The sequence below is a fragment of the Cupressus sempervirens genome, chromosome 7 (assembly GCF_028749045.1).
Source record: "Cupressus sempervirens isolate cs-2001-9-10 chromosome 7, ASM2874904v1, whole genome shotgun sequence".
Lineage (NCBI taxonomy): Eukaryota > Viridiplantae > Streptophyta > Pinopsida > Cupressales > Cupressaceae > Cupressus > Cupressus sempervirens.
This window is the reverse complement of record NC_143124.1, coordinates 789514753-789525846: the sequence shown is the minus strand read 5'-3', so window position 1 is coordinate 789525846 and position 11094 is coordinate 789514753.

The following is an 11094-nucleotide window of genomic DNA, read 5'->3' as shown; positions in this document are numbered from 1 at the left end:
TCTTATGAATCCTCTTTGCTAGTGTGAACCCACTGGTGTGTGACCCATAAATCCCTACATGGACTTCCGACAGAGTGACTCTACACTTTTCCTTTTCAAGACATCTAAATAAAGTACCATCAAGACCTTTCGTATACAATGTATTGACCACCAAGGTGTAACATGAGGTTTGTCAAATGAAATTTCATTTTTGGGTACGTGAGAGTTAGATAGAATGGTATTATCACAGAGGTAAATGATGATGGGGTTGTACCAAAGGGAATCAAAAGTGCCTATGTGGAAAACGATAAGGGAATTAGGTTGAATAAATGCAAGTTGAACCACCTCTTCTACTAAGAACTCATACCACTCGTGCTACTCTAGGAGCTAGAGTAAGGAGGCTAGGGTGGCTATAGCATTTGTTGCTTTGTTCTTCTCTCTGGGAATTTTCTCAAAAGTAATGTGAAGAAAACATGCCTTGAGCATGTCGACCATATGTTTATAAGGAAATAATTTTTCATCTTTGGTTTGATAAGTGTCCATGACTTGATTGATGATCAACTGGGAGTCTCCATAAACCTCTAGTACTATCACTTTCCATTCTAAAGCTAGCTTGAGACCCAAGACTAAAGCTTCATATTCAGCCGTGTTGTTGGCATAGAGAAAAAGTTGTTTGTAAGACTTAGGGATGGTAACACCTAGTGGCATGATGAACAAGATACCAACACCTAATCCATGGTGTGTGTAGGAACCATCAAAATAGAATTTCCATGTTATTGGCTCTGTCTGAAGAATGTGCATATCTAGGAAATCTACTAGGATAGGATTTGAACTCTCTATAGGCTCATCTACCAATTGATCAACAATGACATGTCCTTTGATTGTCTTCCTATCAACTTTCTCAATGTCGAACTTGCTTAGGATCATCACCAATTTAGCCAACCAACTGGTTAATATTGTTTTGTTGAGAAGATATTTGAGGGGGTCAATTTTGGATTTGAGCTTGACTTTGTGTGTTAAAATATAGTGATGTAGCTTTTGGGAAACAAAAACTATGGCTAGGCAAGCCTTTTCAATAAAAGAGTAATTGAGCTGATAATTGACCAAGGTATGATTGATGCAATAGATAGCTTGTTCTTTTCCTTGGTCATTTTCTTGTGCTAGGAGGGCTTTGATTGATTTATTTGTTGCAAAAATGTACAATATAAAAGGTTTTTGTGGTACATGAGGTACCAACATGGGCGAACTCATCAAGTAGGTACCAACATGGGCGAACTCATCAAGTAGGTTTTGAGTAAGTCAAAAGCCTTTTTGCATTGGTAATCTCACTTAAAATTTATATCTTTTTGTAGCAAGTGTGTGAAAGGTATACACTTCTTCGCCAACTGAGAAATGAACTAATGAACTAACTGAAGCCTTCCTTGAAGAGAACATAACTGACTCAGGTCCTCTGGAGGTGGCATACTAATTATGGCTTGTACCTTCTCGAGGTCAACTTATATTCCATTGGTTGAGACAATTTATCCTAGTAGCTTGCTTGATTTGATGCCAAAAACACATTTCTTGGGATTGAGCCTAACTTTGAATGCTTCTAGGTAGGTGAATATCTTGGCCAATATGGGAAGATGTTCTTTTTGACTATGGGATTTGGTGAGGATATCATCCACGTAATATTCCATAAAGATATGCATCATATCATGAAAAATAGTGGTCATGTCCCATTGATTGGTAACCCCAATGTTCTTTAGCCCAAAGGGCATTACATTCTAGAAAAATGTGCTAGATGCACAAGTAAAAGTTATTTTCTTTGAATCTTTTTGTGCTATCCTGATCTAATTATACCTTGAAAACCCATCGATGAGTGAAAACATGGAATGGTTTATTGGTAGATCGATAATGGTGTTTATGTTGGGAAGGTGGAAATCATCTTTGGGACATGCTTTGTTTAGATCCCAAAAATTGATGTAGATGCGTATGCTACCATTCTTCTTTGATATGGGAACAATGTTGGATATCCATGATGCATACACCAAGGGTCAGATGAAATTAGTGCCGATTAAGGTCAGATGAAATTAGTGCCAATTAACTTTTCTAACTTTTCTTTGACTAACAAAGCTATATGGGGATGCATCTTTCTAAGATTTTTTTTTGTTTTACTGGCTTGGCCTTTGAAGAAATATTGAGATGATGGAGGATTAAATTTGGGTCTAAGACAAACATGTTTTTGTAAGACCATGAAAAGTTTATGTATCTTTCTTCAAAGAAGCAGATGAATTCCTATCTTTCCTTTGTCCTTAAGGACTATGCCAAATAAATGATCCTTGGTTCTTGCTCTGTGCCAATGTTGATTGATTATGTTGGCTCAATCAAGATGGAAGATCTTTCGTCGGAGTATTTGGGTAAAGTATCAATCACCCCATCCATGGGTGCCACAATTGGGTTTTCACCTTGGGATGCATGAGTTCTATCTGTTTACATGTTTTTCTTGAGGTTAGCTACAACTTGGTAGTGATCATTGAGATTGTCGAATGCTTGACCTATTCTAGTTGTAGACACCTAAAAACCTTTAGAAAATAAAGTATTTTTATTTTCTAAAAAAGTCCTGATGACATCATCATTAATTAATTAATTAATTAATTAATTTTTATGCCATTAAATCCCTTTATCTTAATTAAAAATATTTAATTAAGGAATCCCTCCCAAAAATGTTTAAATCTTATTTAAACATTATTTCCTTATTTATTAATTATTTAATTAATAAATTGACCAAAAAATCCAAAATAAATAAAAAATTTATTTTTTGCCCAAAACTTGGCCAATTTCCTTAAGACCACTAACCTCTTCCAAAATCTTCTAATCCTTCTTTAATTTTAATTAAAGGCTAATCCCATCATTTCCTACCCCTAATCCCAACTCAACATATTTAATTAAGATTAAATATTAATCCTCATGTTTATTAAAAAAGTTTTAATAAATATCTCCTCAACCCAAACCCTTAAAATAAATAAAACTTTATTTATTTCCTAAAAATCTAATTTATCCTCATCCTAAGAAGTTCTAGACTCTTCTAGAAAGTCTTCATCCTCATCCTAGGAAATTCTAGACTATTCTAGAAAGTCTTTATCCTCATCCAAAGTCTAGACTCTTCTAGAAGATGTCTTTAAACCTAATCCTAATCCCCTCCTAACCTTGTCACATTCCCTAAACATGGGTTAAGACTTGCTAACTCAAGCCAAAGTTAACAAATATCCCCTCCTTCACCCACCCTCATTAATTGCAATCCACTTGCCATCCACTTGCCTAGTCCTAAGCCATCTCTAACCCTTCCTCTAATCATTTTTACAACCCTAAGCAAGCTTAAAACCCCCCTAAACCCTCAAATTCGAATTTCATGGTATCTCTCACAAATATCTTCAACCATAAAACTTTATGAAGTCCACTAGGCCATAAATGACTCTTACAAGCCCTTTTATTGCTCTTACAAGTCATTATGAGGGTCTTTATGAAGATTTTATCCCTTGAGCCTCCTTTGTTGACTCATCCTTCCCCCTTCCTCCATCCTCTCACCATGTGACATGTGTCACTCCCTGATTGGTTGTAAGGAAGTACAATCCATGTGCTCTCTTCTCATGCAATCTGAGCCCTCCATGAGCTTTTTCCCATCCTTGCATCTTAGCCCTCAATCCCTCAAGCCTCTTGCCTATAAATTGGATCCTTCCCCTTTGCAAAATAACACAATCCATGAAGTAAAGTTATAATGCTATTTTGAGAGCCAAATCCATACTAAAGCCATCTATCCACACTAAAAATCCACAATCATCCATTGAAGCCTTTGGAAGCATATTGAGCATACATCCTATCTATTTAGACAAAGCCACTCAACAAGAGAGCTTCTTATTGAGAGAGTCCATTAATGGCTCATATTCTCAATTGAGAGCTCATCTTAGTCTATCTTGAAGTTTATGAATTTTGTTTAGTTTGTAGAAGCTTTATTTAAATTTGGTTTCTATTAGCATACTAACATTGCTCATATACACTAGTATGACTAAGGTAATTGATACTAGACTCGATTATATGCCTTTCTTCTATTCTTTGTCAATGAGATGGTTCAACCACATTAAGGTAGATGAAGACTTCATGGTCAATGTCAAAATGAGGGACATGGTGAGGCTCAGTTATATCCCAGTTAATGAGTTCAAAATGGACTAGGGGTAATTATTTGTACCATGGAAAGGGTTTGACAGGGTTTAAAGACATGATTTCATTAGATGGCTCATATGTTGTATCTGTTAGATCTATGACATGAGCTTCTTCTAGACTATCAGGAAAAGTAGATCTTGTGAGAGGCTCGTAGTAGTCATCCTCAACTTTTACTGGAAAGAAGTTAGGGAATAGGGTTTGAAATTGAAATCCTTCAACATATTTATCATCTTTTAAGTGGCTCTATTGTATCCTAAATCTTGGTGAAGTGGGTCTTGGACTATGAGTTGTTCCTTGTGTAGCCAAACTATCAGATGTAGTTATCTGAACTACATCACATTGTTTATTGTGAAGAGAATCCTTAGATAAGGAATCAAATTTCTAGTTAGCAGAATCATCATTGTATTCATTATTAGAGGTGTTTATAGATGGTTCTTTCATGAGATATGAACCTGAGAGGGATAGGTTCAAATTTATGGTGTTAGTTATTTTCTGGCTATAACCATCCTTTTGTTTAGGTACCCACACTAGGGTAGAAGAGGAAGAATCACTATTCTTAGGATGAGCTTCAGAATAGGCTTGTGTCCTATCTTTTTCATCATATCCTACCCCCATTTTAGACTTGTTGGACCTAAATTGTGCCATTAGAGGTTCAATGATGCCTATCCCTTTTCCTAAAGGATCATCTCCTATATATCCCATCTTTTTAATTAGGTCAAAACCTTTTGTGTGTAGGAGGGGAGAGATACCAATGTTTTTTTGACTGATTTCGGCCACTGAGTTTAGAGTTGTGTTTCTTGCTTTAATAAAATGTGCATGATAAGGCTTGGTGGATGACAATTTTTCATGAGATCTGAGAGAAAGCGAGGGATCAAATAGGGAAACTGAGTACTCACCCACCCCTTTGTGATGTAGTTTACACTGCTTATCAAATTCTTTCATCAATATATCAATTTCTTCATAGTGTGACCATTTAGGGTTTTTGGATGATGATGGTAAAGGAACAAAAGGACCCAAACAACCCACTTTCTCTTTACCCTTAGTTGACATTGATGAGTGATTATTGTTTCAATTAGTAGAGCATGAAGTGTCTATAGTTGTGGACTGGCTGATGTCATCTGTTGGTGTACTAGTTTCTTCCCTATTGTGAGGAACTAGGGAATTACAATATTGTACCAAGTGTTGGTCTCTAGGTATGGTCAATTTAAGAAACTGATGGTAAGTGGAGGGAACAACCTACATGTCATGAATCCATGGTCTTCCCAATAGAATGTTATAAGTTAATTGTAGATCTAAGACTTGACAAATAGTCTCTTTCACAATTGGTCCTACTTTGATTGGCAAAATAACCATGCCTTTGACGGATCTTTCCTCGTCGTCATAAACTTTGATGGTAATTTTCTCTCTTGGGTCAAAAAAATCCTCTGTATACCCTAGAGATCTTACTAAATTGAGTGTGCAAATATGAAGGCCCGCTCCACCATCTACCAATGCTCACTTAACCCCGTTTCTATGGATAAAGACATCAATATGAAAAGGAGGGTTTTGTGGTTGGATGAAAGACATGTCATCTTGGGCTGAAAAAGATATGCAGTGAGGGGCATCTAGGTCACTGACCATGTTCTAAAATCTACTCACATCCAGATCATTTGGTACTAAGGCTTTGGAAAGTATTTCTTTATGCTCTAGGGAAATCTATAATAGTTGAAAAATGGAGATATGGGCCGGAGTCTTAAGTAATTGGTTGACCAGGTTGTACTTGGGCAACAAAGAGCTTAGAGCTACATGATTGGGATTTGTCATAGGTCTTGGTAGGATAACTTTATAGGCTTGGCCTTGGGTAACAATGTTTGAGGATTATTTTTTATTTTTATCTTTAACTATGATGACATTTACAATGTCATCAAAGTCAAAAATCATGTTAATGTTATTGTCATAATGATGCACATAATTAACCTTAGAGTGAGGGGGTGCATTTTGACTGGTTTTGGAGGATTCACTCTTTTCATGACTCATGAAGGGGTTCTTGAAGGCCATATGGTCTTCATTATTCCTAAGGTTGTTTACTTTGATGACTCCATCATTGATTAATTTTTGGATTACCCCCTCAAGGGAAAAACAATTGTTTGTTAAATGCCCCCTATTTTGATGGTAAGTGCAAATTTTCTTGTCATTCCACCATTTTAGTTTGACTTGGGGTTCATAGGGTTTGTCCTTAGGAAGTACAATGAGCTCATTAGCCAAGAGGGTTTGCAAGGCACTCTCATAAGACACCTCGATAGGAGTATATACCTTGGGTATATTAGAGGATTGATATCTGTAGGGAGGGGAGCTTGATTGTAAGAAACTTTTTGGTTGGTCATCAAGGGGGCTTTTGCATTGCATTGATAGAGTGGGTGGGAATTTTCTTGTTGGGGTGCATTTGGGTAAGTGTTGTTGACAATAGGATATGATTGGTTTAGATGGGATTGGGTTTGAGGTTTGACGTGGTTGGCTTCAATCATCCCATCATTAACAATGTTCTTGTTGTTGTTTTGCCACCATGACTTTTGTTTATCGATGGCCCAATCAAATGAATTGAGATTCTGCATGGAGTTGTTCAAAAAGCCCTTACCATCTTAAGGCCCTTGGAGTTGGAGCTAGTAATTCATTGGTTTGGAGAGACTATTAATGAAGATGTCTATCTTCTCTTTATCAGGTATGTCTTTGTGATACTTAGCAAAAGAATGTCTCCATCATTGTAAGAAAGTTTTGAATGACTCATCGAGGAGTTGTTTCGTGTTGCATAGGTTGATCATTGTAACTTCCCTTTCAATATTGTAAGAATATTAGGAGGTGAACATAGAAGCTAGTTGTTCAAAGACTTTGATATTGGAGGGTAGCTTGGAGAACCACTCCATGGCTTGCCCTCCAAGGCTTCTAGCAAATAGTCACATCAGGTATGTTGTGTCATGGATAAATTCCATACTCAAGGTATAGAATTTTTTGAGGTGGTCTTACAAATCTGATGTGCCAAAATATTTATTGTATTTTGGTATTTGTACATTTTGTGGAAAAGGCATAAAGGTAATGTTCTTGTCAAAGGGGAGATGACACACCTTCTTGAGGCTGAATTCTGTGGGTTGTGTTTTTCCTCTCTTTATTCTTTCCATTTCCACTTGTAGGTCTTATAACTTTTGCATGAAAACATCTATGGGTGACTCTTCTTCATCTCATTTCAAGTTGGTCACATCAAAACTGGATGATAATTTTGCACCTTGTTGTTCTAATGCTAGTATATAATGTTCCTTATGTTTTTTGAGTATCTTGTCCATGATGTTGACAAGATTGAGATTTTGTTGGAAATCTTTGATCTTATTTTCAATACTTCTATCATCCCATATGTTAGATGATCCCATTGTTGCCACAGATTTTGAGTTTTGATTGAACAAAGGTGACTTATGAATAACTGTGTTTTGTGAGAAATCTATTGTTGTAGTAGGTTCGAGGAGATTTAGAGGTTTTGTGAGTTTGATGGTTCTATTGGCTATTCTAGCACTCACTTGTATAGGCAATCACTTTGGTTTTGTAGCTACACTAGTTTTATGTAGTGGCATGAAATGTGAGTTGGATTCCTTTAGTTCTTAGGCATTTTCAAAATGTGAGCATTTTTGTTGATCGTGATTTTCCTATAGTAACAAGCAATGTTGATAGGATGAGTTTCACTTTTGCAAAGTCAAGTAAGGGATGAATGTGTGCCTCTAAATGTTTCTACCTTGATGTGTGAAATAAAGCAATGATAACTATTGGGTTGATAATGATGTTTGTAGCTCTTCTTGTTTCAAAAGGTTATTTTCAGTCAAATATGAAATTTCTCAGACTTTGTAAACTACCATCAAGGAAAAGAGTATCCAAATTTGTCATTTCTTCGCAATTATTATGCATGAGGATGGCCTTTGTTTTATGATTTTTCTTAGATGCATCATAGGATTGGTTAGACGTGCTATTTAATTGATCATATGTGCTGTTTCAATGCTTATATGCACTATTCTAAATGTTATATGCATTGTTTAATGATTCAGATGCATCATTTTGCTAGGAAAATGCACTATTTTAAAGCTCATATGTGCTATGTAATAGGAATATGCATTATAGTAGAGACCATAAGTGTTATAGGGATGTTCAAAAACACTATTTTATGTAGTATATGTGCTACTTTCAGGGTTGTTCAACAATGTCTTCATCTTGGACTTGGTTTCTCGATACTAGTTTGAAGCTTGTCTTTTTGGAAGGTTTTTGATCCGCATTGGTGTTCATTATTAAGTTTTAAAACACTTCCAAGCACAATAGTAGTAAGACAAAAACAAAAATGTAAAATCACACGCACCTAGAAAATGGAAGAAAATGACTTCCTAACAAGGTTATCTATGTTAGAGTAAATAATTAATCTACTAATTATTTATTCTATTTACTTAAGCTTACTTAGGTAAATGCATTTATTTATTAGTTGTAGTCTAGGAGTTTGTTATAAGTTGTTGACAATACAGGAGTTTGTTCTCTCCTAAGTCATACTTATCCTCTCACATTGTTCAAGGACTTTCCACCTTATGTGGATATATGCTTAGTTGTCACACTTATCTCCTAGCATCTTCTAGCTTGTTCTGAAAGATTCTTGGAGCTCTTTATATTCAGGCTCCCTCATTGTATTTTCATAACAACATATTGTATATGAGCAATGTTAGTATGCTAATAGAAACCAAATCTAAATAAAGCTTCTACAAACTAAACAAAATTCATAAACTTCAAGATAGACTAAGATGAGCTCTCAATTGAGAATATGAGCCATTAATGGGCTCTCTCAATGAGAAGCTCTCTTGTTGAGTAGCTTTGTCTAAATGGATAGGATGTATGCTCAAGCTTATGCTTCAAAAAGGGCTTCAAATGGAGTTGGAATTTGGGTGTGAGTGTATGGTTTTGATATAAAATGGCTTCTCAAAATAGCATTATGACTTTACTTCATGGATTCTGTTATTTTGCAAAGGGGAAGGATCCAATTTATAGGCAAGAGGCTTGAGGGATTGAGGGCTAAGATGCAAGGATGGGAAAAAGCTCATGGAGGGCTCAGATTGCATGAGAGGAGAGCACATGGATTGTGCTTCCTTATAGCCAATCAAGGAGTGACACATGTCACATGGTGAAAGGATGGAGGAAAGGGGAAGGATGAGTCAACAAAGGAGGCTCAAGGGATAAAATCTTCATAAAGACCCTCATAATGACTTGTAAGAGCAATAAAAGGGCTTGTAAGAGTCATTTATGACCTAGTGGACTTCATAAAGTTTTATGGTTGAGATATTTTGAGGGTGATGAGAGAAATTTCGACTTGGACTTGATTAGGAAGGTTTTAAGCTTGTTTAGGCTTGTGCAAATGATTAGAGGATGGATTAGGATGGTTTAGGATTAGCTTAGGGATAGGCAAGTGGATGGCATTTAATGAGGGTGGGTGAAGGAGGAGATATTTGTTAACTTTGGCTTGGGTTAGTAATTTTTAACCCATGTTTAGGGAATGTGACAAGGTTAGGAGGGGATTAGGATTAGGTTTAAAGACATCTTCTAGAAGAGTCTAAATTTTGGATGAGGATAAAGACTTTCTAGAATAGTCTAGAATTTCCTAGCATGAGGATGAAGACTTTCTAGAAGAGTCTAGAACTTCTTAGGATGAGGATAAATTAGATTTTTAGGAAATAAATAATGTTTTATTTATTTCAAGGGTTTGGGTTGAGGAGATATTTATTAAAACTTTTTTAATAAACATGAGGATTAATATTTAATCTTAATTAAATATTTTGAGTTGGGATTAGGGGTAGGAAATGATAAGATTAGCCTTTAATTGAAATTAAAAAAGGATTAGAAGATTTTGGAAGAGGTTATTGGTCATAAGGAAATTGGCCAAGTTTTGGGCAAAAAATAAATTTTTTATTTATTTTAGGATTTTTGGTCAATTTATTAATTAAATAATTAATAAATAAGGAAATAATGTTTAAATAAGATTTAAACATTTTTGGGAGGGATTCCTTAATTAAATATTTTTAATTAAGATAAAGGGATTTAATCGCATAAAAATTAATTAATTAATTAAATAATTAATTAATTAATAAATGATGATGTCATCAGGACTTTTTTAGAAAATAAAAATACTTTATTTTCTAAGGGTTTTTAGGTGTCTACATTTTGCCCCTCTTTGATGTGATGCTGCAAGTGGCATGGCATCAAAGATAAGAAAATAAGATGCCCAAGGCTAGAGCAGAAGAGGAGAGAATGGACTGTGAGTTGCCCCCTCAAGAAGGTAGCGAGGAGAGAAAGCGAGGCTCAATGGCTTCTTGAAAAGTACCAGAATTCGAGATGAGCAAGGAGACTCAGATTGGCAAAGAGAAGGGGCTAAATTAGCTCAAACTCTCACTATGGGAGAATGATAAAGGAGAATCAGATGCACAAGAGGAAGCAAGCTTAAGACCTTAGGGAAGGTGGAGGATGAAGGAGCAGAGCGCTATAAAAAGGAATCCAGGATAGGGAGATGGATGAGGGGATTATAAAGCTGATGCAACAGGATTTTAAAGAGTCAGATTAGTGGAAGATGGGTTTCGGAGATGCCTAGGACTAGGATTGTGGATCTCAAAAGATGAGGCTTGGTGGATTGATTTGGATTGGTGGATCCCTAAGACTAGGATTGTGGATCCCTAAAGCTAAGAGTGATGAGTGATTCAAAGAGATACTGATACATAAGCTGGGGTAGGAGAGATGGATGCTGGATATGGATGGGGGATAATGGAGATGAAGGAAAACCATTGAAGCTTTTTGAGCGGGGGGATACTTCAAAGAGAAGTACCACCATGTAGTTGAGCACTAGATTTGCTATAGGACTATTGGTTAATTGCCAAG